General features: G+C 48.2%; 1 long non-coding RNA gene across 3 annotated transcripts; it reads left to right on the top strand.

Moving 5' to 3' along the window:
- Window positions 1-697: 697 nt before the first annotated feature.
- LOC140597974 (uncharacterized) lies at window positions 698-10,098 on the top strand. 3 transcript variants are annotated; one of them, XR_012000074.1, is made up of 5 exons: window positions 730-979; window positions 1,703-1,757; window positions 3,439-3,562; window positions 6,717-6,865; window positions 9,041-10,098. It is a non-coding gene; the product is annotated as an uncharacterized lncRNA (long non-coding RNA). The 3 variants fall into 3 exon arrangements; XR_012000073.1 differs by having other exon boundaries at window positions 734-979; window positions 1,643-1,757; XR_012000072.1 differs by lacking the exon at window positions 1,703-1,757 and having other exon boundaries at window positions 698-979.
- Window positions 10,099-10,589: the final 491 nt, after the last annotated feature.

The raw sequence follows: 10,589 nt of genomic DNA on the forward strand, positions 1-10,589 counted from the left end.
ATTAGATGAAGTGTGGGAAGGATTGACACTTTGGACCAAAGGCCCAGGGGCTTCCTACTCTGATGTCATGGCAAGGGTGGCCTTTCAAGAGGCTGGAGCCAGGGGCATGAAGCCCAAGTCCTAGTGAGTTCCCCGAAATTGTCGGCCTGGGTATGATCAAGTCTGAATGCTCGTGAGGCCTGAGGGATCTGAGGTTCAGAGACAGTTGATTCCTAGCTCAAGGGCATACAGCACAAGGCAGAACCAAGACCCAAACCCAAGTGTCCTGGTTCCCAGTCAGTAAACAGGAGAGGGAGGATGGCCAAAGAGGGCCCTGCCCAGGAAAGGAAAAGGAGCAGGGCTGAGGAGGGAGGCACCCAGAGAAGAAGGATCCCATGTCTAAGAAGGTCAGTGGGGGTGTAGCCATACCTTCAGAGTTGGCAGCCGCCCTCCTCAGACTGGAGGGGAGAACAAAGGGGTCACAAGGCTGAAAAGTCCTCTCTGGGATGGACACAGCCCAACTGAGCATGCCAGTGAGTATCATAGGACAACTGCTGAAAGACTACTGACTACAACCATGTCATTTTACAGAGAACACTGTGACCCAAATGAGAAGACACCAGCCTGTGGCCCATAGCCAGGCCCAACCCAGGTCTCCTGCCTCCCAGTCATTGGCTCTTTTCATGCAACTTTTAATCTCCTCCCAGTGGATTCTGGTGCCTCCTCCCACCCCTTGGGAACCTGGAGCCTGAGCAGAAAGAAAAGAGGAGTGGCTAGGGCCCCCAAAGCCCCAGATACCAAGAGCCGAGTGCCTTTCTCTATGCTCTTCCCCAAGAAGAGACGGTTAGCCTTGACCCTAAGGTCCCCCCTCCAGGGCAAAGCCAGTTGGTGCCTGTCCACACCTGGTACCTCCCTTACTGGCAATACAGTCCAGAGCCAGCACCAGCCACAGTAGAGACAAAGCCACCTAGGCAGCTGCCTGAGCCACAAGGAGTTCCAGGTAAGTGAGGGTATTGGGGGAATGGCCCAAGGGGGTCCGCTGATTCCACAGCACTAGAGTCAGACCCGGGACTGCAGTGGTTTGGAGGTTTGGGAATCTTTTTCTCAAGAGAAGAGGCTTTTGCCCCTTACTTGCTGTAGGCTGAGCCATTGGACCTACCTGGTTCCTCTGCCTACAGCAAACCCCAGGCAGAAGCCCCTCCCTAACCAAACTGCAAGATCTACAAACCAGGAATGAGGCCCTGGTTTGTATGAGGAATGAGCAGCTCTGCTCTTACACCTGGGAGAAGGGAGATGCAGATAAGGACCTCAGGAGGTCTCAGAAAAAGCAGAGCTGGCTGGACATCACAGGTATGGGACTGAGGGTCAAGACTTGGGAGAACCTGCTAAATCTGACTGGATCCTGGCTCCAACCCTGACCCTCCAGTGACTCTGGACAGCTTCCTTCATCTCCACCTTATGGCGTCCATTCCTCACTGGTTCCACAAGAAGGATAATGGGGCAACCCCTGGTTCTAGGGTTCTAAGAGGCAGAGGTAGCCTTGTGAAGTTTACCCAACATTGCCCACCCCCTCCACCCTCCCTCTTCCTCTGTCACACTCCTGAAATGTCCTCCTCCGTCCCTTTCCTTCCTCTATCAAAACACACCCTCCTGTGTTCCTCAGGGTGGTTGGCTTACGGTCTCAGATGCTGTGCCCTTTTCAACCTATGCACATTCATAATAGGAACCATTCCAGGAAGAGAGACTAGTGGTGGGATCTCAAGCACCACATCAAGCAGGTAGGTGATAGTTTATATGGGGGATAGGAAGAGGGAGGGGTCTCCTTATGACTATTCAGGCAGCACGAGAGCAGATGTTATTGTGTGGACACAGATCCAGCTAGAAGTGGTGGTGGCTCCTGTGTACCTGGCCAATGCAATTGTCACTCTGGCCCAGCCTTCAGCCCTCATTCCCTGTCACCAACACCCTGACACAGACTGCTGGTGACACAACATGGCTTTTCTGTTTCCAGGGGCTACCTGTAGAGGAGGAAAAGGCTGTATATAACGGTAGAAGGAAAGCACTCAGAATATTAGGATTCCAAACGGAGCATTTTAAGGGACGCCTGGGTAGCTCAGCAGTTGAGCATCTGCCTTTGGCTCAGGGCATCATCCCAGGTCTGGGGATCGGGTCCCACATTGGGTTCCCTGTGAGGAGCCTGCTTCTCCCTCTGCCTATGTCTCTGCCTCTCTCTGTGTGTCTCTCATGAATAAATAAATAAAATCTTTTTTTTTAAATGGAGTGTTAAGCATATTTTGGTCCTTAACAGCTCTGCTTTTGTAATACCTGTCCCCCTGCCTAGAATGCCCTTTACCTCCATTTTCTTCCTGTTGATATCCTGTTTGTCCATCCTTCATGTCTCACTCAAGATGCAGCTGTCCCAGTCTTTCAGACCCAGCAGAAAATGCTCTGGGCCCCTGTAGCACTCTGGGTCTCCCCCTACCACGAGCATCTTGAGGCAGGATCATTTCTCCGGTTCTGCCTGCTGGGTGCAGAGAGGGCCTCAGGAAATGTTTGCTGGTTGCAACTGGCTAGTGTGAAAGCTGGAATCATGAAGCCACCCCAGCTCTAAGTTGAGGGTCAGTCTTACAGATCAGAGAAAGCTCCTCCCTGAAGATGCTTGGATAGAAACAGCCCCCAGAGTGAGCCCACTGACCACTCCATCACCCTCAGCCAGATTCTACAGAAGGAGAACCAGAGAGAGCCAGCAAAGACTAGGAATGTTGTTTGATTGTTTGCCTTTTTAAATAATTATAAGATAACTTATGTTCATTGTTTAAAAATTCAAATAAATGTAAGACTGTAAAGCAGGAAGCTTCCTCATCTGGCTCCCAGAAGTCAGTAGATGTTAACAGTTTGGTTCACATCCTCCCAGGCATTTCTGCTTATGCGTAAACAAAAATAGAATTTTCTTTTACGAAAATATGATCATGCTTCATGTTTCTATGTGTTCTGTAAAGTAAATTCCTACAAATGGAATTGTTGGTCAAATGCTTGCTCTCTTAAAGTGTGCTGCTTTCTTGAGTAAATTTTTTTTCTTATAATGTGTTTAGTATAGAAAATTGAGAAAATACAGTCAAGACACACAAAGTAAAATCACCCACCAGCCACTATCCTGAGATAACCACTGATTGTGCTTTGGTGATAACATTTACAGTCTCCCCGCCCCCATGTGAGTGTGTTTATGGAGTCTGAACACAGTCTCTTATTGCTCCATTGCCTTCCCCCCCCCAACACTTAATAACAGACTGTGTTCATTTTTCCATGTTGTTAAACAGTCTTCTACAGCATCAGTTTAACGCCATAAGAGATGTTTGATCCCAGAGTCCCTGGAAGCCTGCTCTTCCTGATGTCCATTCTGAGTAGGGGCCCTATTGCCACAGTTGCTTCAGAATGTAACCTTGGTCTTCCCCCTCCCAGAAGGGGAATGCACTGGGAAGGCCTGAGCACCTGCCACCTCCACCCCTCCTGAGCTGAGGCCCCAACACCCCACTGATGGGCGCAGAGCCCCCCTGCAACTTCTCCACTGCTGCCCACCGGTGCAGTAAGTAGAACCCTGCCCCTTTCCTCTGCCACTTTCTTAAACATTGGGTTCCTCTGATTATGGGGCGTGGAGGGTTTGGGTGGTCCTGCCTTGGAGGGAAAGGAGTTCTTCTGGGCTCAAGTGGTGGGAGGGAGTTGGAGAAAAGTGCTACACACCCTTGAACTTCAGCCAGCTCTTCAGCCAGCTTTTTCTCAGACTTATGGGGCTGAGGGAGGAACAGCAGCAAGCCTGTGCCAGGGGTGGTGGGGCCAGGGCTGGTGGGGAGGGACCTGAAGCCACTTGAACATTTTCTGGTTCCCAAAACAAATACTCGGCTTCCTGCCCAGGCCCACACTGGAATTTTCCAGCCAAATACAATGGACTTGAGTGATCTTGGACAAGACCCTTCTCCACTTTGGCGGGGGGTGTCTCAGTGTCCTCACCAACATACCACGTGGTTCCTCAGGCACCTTCCTAACTCTAGAATTCTATAACTAAATTTGAAGTCATGTTTCCAAATGCTCTCTCTTAAAAAAAAAAAAAAGATTTTATTTATTCATGAGAGACAGAGAGAGGGAGGCAGACACATAGGCAGAGGAAGAAGCAGGCTCCCTGCCGGGAGCCTGATGCAGGACTGGATCCCAGGACCCCAGGATCACGACCTGAGCCAAAGGCAGACGTTCAACCATGGAGCTACCCAGGCGCATCCCTCCAAATGCTCTCTTTTTTCTCCACGTCCCTGCACACTTTATGATGCATTGAATCAAATTGTGCACCAGGTCTTGTTTGAAGCATCATTAACATAATAATCATTCTTAGCTGTCATCTCAGCTAATCTTTAGTGCAAGCTCGAGAGGAGGTACTACTTTCATCCCCATTTTATGGATAAGAACACTAAGTCCAGAGAGTTGAGATGATTTTCCAATTAACCAGTAGAGTGCATATTTGAACCCAGGTCTGTGTGACTCCCAAACCCATGCTCCTTATTATCTTGCCATTCTCATACCATCCTGTGATGGGTGTAGGGATCAACTTCCCTTGCTATCATTGGGGAAACTGAGCTCAGAGAAGGGACCTGAATTCCTCAAGGTCACGCAGCAAGTTCATAGCAGAGCTGGGTGAATCCAGGCTCTGTGCCTCCCAGCTTACCCTCACCTCTTGTCCAGTACTGGCTAATTCTCAAAGAGGGAAGCTGATGAACCAGATATAGCCCTTGGGCTGGAGTCAAATGACTAGAACTGAATGGGGGTGGGGTGGTCAAGTGGTGAAGGTCATGTTTGTTCAGCCAAGCCTGGGTGCACCCTCCCCGAGCTCAGTCCAGAGAAATGTTGACTTTGGGCAAGGCTTAAATGGAGAAAAGGTGACATTACCTGTGGGGTGGGGGAGGCCCGGGCCAGAGGACCCCTCCATCCTTCTCTGTTCTCCTCCAAAACAGCCCCACTGTGTTATCGACTCTCTCTCTCTCACTCTCTCTCTCTCTCTCTCTCTCTTATTCAATCACTCACCTAACAAACCTGTAGAGAGTATCTACTATGTGCTATTACTGAGATAAGCAATGACAGGTGCATCCCAGGTCTCTATCCAAGAGTTGACAGCGATCAGATGGTCACAGAGCATGTGCAGAGGGAAGGCTAGAGAAGAGGCTGCGGGAGGAGGTACTGCTGAAGCTGAGGCCTGCAGGATGAGTAAGAAGTGGGTAAAGTGTTCCAGGAAGAGGGAACGGCATGTGCAAGGGTTAGGGGGCCAGAAATGGGGTTGATGTGGCTGAGGGTGGAACATGACCCAGCGGGCAGAGAGATGCAGCTGGAGAGGAAAGCAGGGCAGGTCACGCCATGCTGTGCGGCATCTGTGGGCACTGTGGAGCCATGAGAAGGCATTAATCAGGGCAGGGGTGAGGCCATAGTTGCATGGGGTAGAGCAAAACTGGAGGCCAAGAGAAGGCTGGTGAGGCTGCAGCATGTGGTAGAGAGAAAGTTGGAAGGGAGAATTCTCCTGGGAGCACTGGGGGCTATTTCAGAGCCATATTGCTCGGTCCCACTCCCTTATCTCAGGAGCCCCAGAGAGGACAGGTACAGCAAGCTGGCAGTTCCAGGGAACAGGATCCAGAGCTCCCACATTGTTCCTCCGACCAGCAGAACCCTTAGTGTGTGATTCTTGCTGTCTCCCATACAACAGCATTCCTGGGTAAAGTGTCTGGTGGCAGGGAGCTCACTAGCTCTGCTGCAGCCCATCCCACTACTGGACCATAATGATTAGGAGACCTTTCCTTATGTGGGTCCCCTTGTGTCCCCATTGGTTCTAGCCCTGTCTTCTGGGTCCCCCCAGACAAGACTGGCCTCCTTTTCATAGGATGACCCTTTAAAGATCCCTCTGTTACTGCTTTTCCAATGACATCTTCCTATTTTTCAGCTGGATAAACTGAGGCAGGAGTACTGGATTTCTCTACTACTTAAGCACATTAGCCTACATGAGAAAAGGGGAGTCAGCCTGGGTTTGAGTCTTGGGCTTGCCACTTCCCAGCTGGGTGATCTTAAGGAAGACACTTCACCTCCTTAGCTTCCGTTTTCCTGAGAAACTGGAGTAATAACATCTACCCTTCCGATGAGGACCCAATGAGTCAAACTAATATTACTATCTAATGAGAGCTGGAATTTATTGAAGGACTATCATGTGCCAGGTGTTGTCTTGCTGGGCTGGCCCACATGCCCGGCCCATTCTTGTTGGGAATCACATGGATAGCGTGAAGTCCTGGCAGCATGCAGACCTGGGTTCAAATCCTACTTCTGCCCCTTACTAATTTTTTAACCTCAGACAAGCCAGCCTCTGCATCCCCATCTGGTAGATGGGAATATTACAGGCAGCTTGCCAGGTTGGACAAGACAAGGCATATAAAGCACAAGGTGTTATTCATATCACTTCTCTCACTTAGAGTCCACAAACATGGACCAGGTACCATGTACTTCTAAGTGCTAACCAGTGGGGGAAATAGAACTATTGGCTACTTGCCCAAGGTCACTCAATCTTCACCTCCAAGTCTGTTCTTGCGCTATACCATACCTCCCCTAGACTTGGGATCTCAATCTTGTGTGGACACAGCTACTGAGGGCAGGGGCACAGCCTGCCCCTGGAGAGCAGTCTGCTACTCCTGCCTTGACACTTCAGTCCCTTTGGCCAGATGTGGGTGGCTTGCAGGCTGCGGTGATCATCATCCCGGCCCTGTTGTCCTTGTCCACTCTGCTGATCGTCAGCTGTATGTTATGGAAGACGTGCTCCCGGTGGTCTCACGTCATTCACCCCAGTCCACCATCCCCATCAGGCACCCAGGTAAGCCACTCAAGGACTGAAAAACTAGAAGTTTCCATTTATGTTTTATTCTCAGTCTCCTTGACACAACACTCAGAAAAAGCCCTAGCGAGTGTGTATTGCCCAAAGGTGTGACATGTGACCCTTAAGAGAAGAAACTCCTTTACTCTCTTGAGGCAATAAGCAATAATATGCTGAACTAGATGAAGCCCTGCAGAGGCTACAACCATGTAGTGTAGCCTCATAGTCTCCTGTACCCTTGTCCAGGTTCTGTTGGACAGTACTCACAAAACCTTGGGTCAAGGAAGTCCATTCTGCAGCCCCTGTAATTATGGCTCTGGATGACTGTGAGGCCAAGGCTTCCCTTGGCCAATGCTGCCCCCTTATCTCCCTGAGAAACCCCCCCTCCCTGAGCTGGTGGCATCTTCACAGGGAATCTCACAACAAAACAGGAAGACCAGCACCAGGGCCTGGATGAGAGCATGTGGTTTCACTCCAGTTGGGGCTTGGCTTATCACACTATCCAAGGCTTGATGTCCCTAGAATTTTCCACTGGTCACACCTTAATTTTTTTTAAAGATTTTATTTATTTATTTGACCGAGAGAGAGAGAGAGAGAGAGCACAAGCATGGGGAGGGAGAGAGGGAGAAGCAGGCTCCTTGCTGAGTAGGCAGCCAGATGTGGGACTTGACACAGGGCTCATCTTGGGGCTCAATCCCAGGACCCTGGGATCATAACCTGAGCTGAAGGCAGATGCTTAACTGCTTGACCAACTGAGCCACCCAGGTGCCCCACCATTTGTCATATCTTTTTAAACAAAAAATGATTTTATTTATTCATGAGAGACAGAGAGAGAGAGAGAGGCAGAGACATAGGCAGAGGGAGGAGAAACAGGCTCCATGCAGGGAACCCGATATGGGACTTGATCCCAGGACTCTGGGATCACACCCTGAACAGAAAGCAGACGCTCAACCACTGAGCCACCCAGGCATCCCCCATTTGTCAATCTTAAAACACATCATCTGTGCTTTCCTGCGGTCATGGAATTTCCACTTATAACATGGTGCTTCTAGAGAACATGGCCCTAAGCCCCTGACAGGCAAGGCTTGGATGGCATGGAAATCACCAGGACCATGAACCCCTGCCCAGCCTGGAGCCTCCCCTATCCCTTATCCACTGCCTGATCTCTGGAATTCAGAGGGGCAACAAAGGGAGGAAGTGGGTATCATGCAGCTAATACAAAATCCCAGAATTCTCACTAGTGTCCTAAGATCTCAGACGTCTGTTCTGACTGCCAGCCTCAGGTTCATGGCCAGGTTCTTCGACCCATCCAATAATAACCAAGTATGTTGGGTTCTGGGTTCATAATGACAAATGAGACTCAGACTAATAATCTAGTACTTGGAACAGAACAATGGCAATGAGAAGTGCTTGGATGCGGTATAGGAGTGGAAGCTTGTGGAAGCTCCTAGAGCTTCCCAGAGAAGAGACCATTAACTGGGCAAGGAAAGAGAGTTAAGGAAATTTCCAAGAAGTGGCATCTAAACCAAGAACTGAAGAATAACTACAGCTTGTTGGAAGGAAGGTGGAAAAGGATAGTCCAGGTAATGGGAACAGAAAATAAAGTGTAGGGGTTGGTGAAACACGGCCTACTTCCTGGTTTTATAAATAAGTTTTATTGAAACATAGTCATTCCTTCATCCACTATGTATTTGTCTCTGACTGCTTTTGCTGTACACAGCAGAGCGAAGTAGTTGTGACAGAGACACTGTGGCTTGCAATGCATACAAAATTTACTATCTGACCCTTAACTCCTAGAGGTTACCGAATTCGGAACATAATGGCTGGAGGGGTGGGGGAGGAAATGTGCAGTAGGCAGCTCATGACGAGTCCTTAATGGATTGACCCAGGAAGAGACACATCTGATTTAAACTGATCTAATTAGGGGCCCCTGGGTGGCTCAGCCTATATTAAGCCTCCAACTCTCGATTTCAGCTGGGGTCATGATCTCAGGGTTGTGAGACAGACCCCACAACGAGGGGGTTGGGAATGCTCAATGCAGAGTCTACTTGAGATTCTCCCTCCTTCTCCCTTTGCCCCTCCCTCAACCCATGCTCGCTCTCTCTTTCTCTCAAATGAATAAATAGATCCTCTTAAAAATAAATAAACTGATCTAATCGGATTCTCTCTTCCTAGGAATTTGAAATGTGGAATGTAAGACCCAGAAATGGAGTTGAGTGACAATAACATCTGTGAACCTCTGCGGATGAGAACCCCCAGACTGCTTAATCAACAATTCCTTTGAGTCAGAAGCCCCTTCCAGTCAATTCCCCAAACTCTGAATTTTCATTTCCTTTCAAAGTCAGTTTCTCTTATTTTTAATAGCCTTAACTAAAATTCAAGGAGTGGAGAAAGATAAAGCCAGAGGGGTATGTAGGTTTAATCAACACAGTCCAATGTAAGTACAATATGAACCACATATGTAATTTCACATTTTCTAGTAGGTACACTGAAGAAGGTAAAAAAAGATGAGTGAAATTAATTTTAATAATATATTTTATTTCACCCAATATATACAAATATTTCAGTACATAGCCAATATTTTTAAATTGTTAATGAGATATTTTACATTCTCTTTGAATTACATCTTTGAAATCTGGAGTATATCTTACATTTATAGCACATCTAAAATCAGACTAGCCACATTTTGAGCACTCCATAGCCACATGAAGTCAGTGGCTAACATAATGGACAGCACAGATTTAGACCCCGAGGGTGGTGGGGGAGCAGCTAAAAAGTCCTGGCTTCATTCCGAAAGCAGTGGGCATCCAAAGAGATTCAAGCCAGGAAGTAACATGATTTTAAAAAGATTCATTGTAGGAAGATCATTGTGACTTCCTCTTAAAGAATAGACTGGGCAGGAGTTAAGGCTAGCATTGGCAAAATCAGCTGGGAGGAGTTAAAGTCATCCAGATGAGAGATGAGAGATGATGATGATGACAGACTTTGGCAGTCGCAGTAAAAATACTGGGAGACAACTGAATTCAAGAGATGCTTGGGTTGGGTATCCCTGGGTGGCTCAGCAGTTTGGTGCCTGCCTTTGGCCCGGGGCGTGATTCTGGGATCTAGTCCCACATTGGGTTCCCTGCATGGAGCCTGCTTCTCCCTCTGCCTGTGTCTCTGCCTTTCTCTCTCTCTCTCTCATGAATAAATAAATAAAATTACAAAAGAAAAAAAGAGATGCTTAGAAAGCAGAAGCAACATGCCTCATCATCACTGTTGCCCTGACACACTAATGCTATTTCCTTCCTGTACACGTTCGTGTATCTCTTCCCCATGACCCCATCCCAAATATCTTCTCCTTTTCTCTCTGGCATCAAAGAAGCAAGTCCTCCCAATTTTTAAGAGTGTAGTCCATGGCAGTTACGCATGCAGAGTGATTCACAGCAGGGGATCAATGAACAATGAACAAATGTCTCCTCTCTCTCTCAAGAAAGTCTTCTCCAGGGGTGCCTGAATGGCCCAGTTGGTATAGCATGAGACTCTTGAGCTCAGGTTTGTGAGTTCAAGTCCCACATTTGGTGTAAAGCTCACTTAAAAAAAAAAAAACTAAAAAAGAAAGAAAGAAGGGAAAGAAAGAAAAAAAGGAAAAAAGTCTTCTCTGAATGCTCCTGCCCACACTTAACCCCCAATTCTGAAATATGAAAGCCACCCAATATGAATATCAGTGCCACCCAAACTAGGT

This window comes from Vulpes vulpes, chromosome 2, assembly GCF_048418805.1.
Source record: "Vulpes vulpes isolate BD-2025 chromosome 2, VulVul3, whole genome shotgun sequence".
NCBI lineage: Eukaryota > Metazoa > Chordata > Mammalia > Carnivora > Canidae > Vulpes > Vulpes vulpes.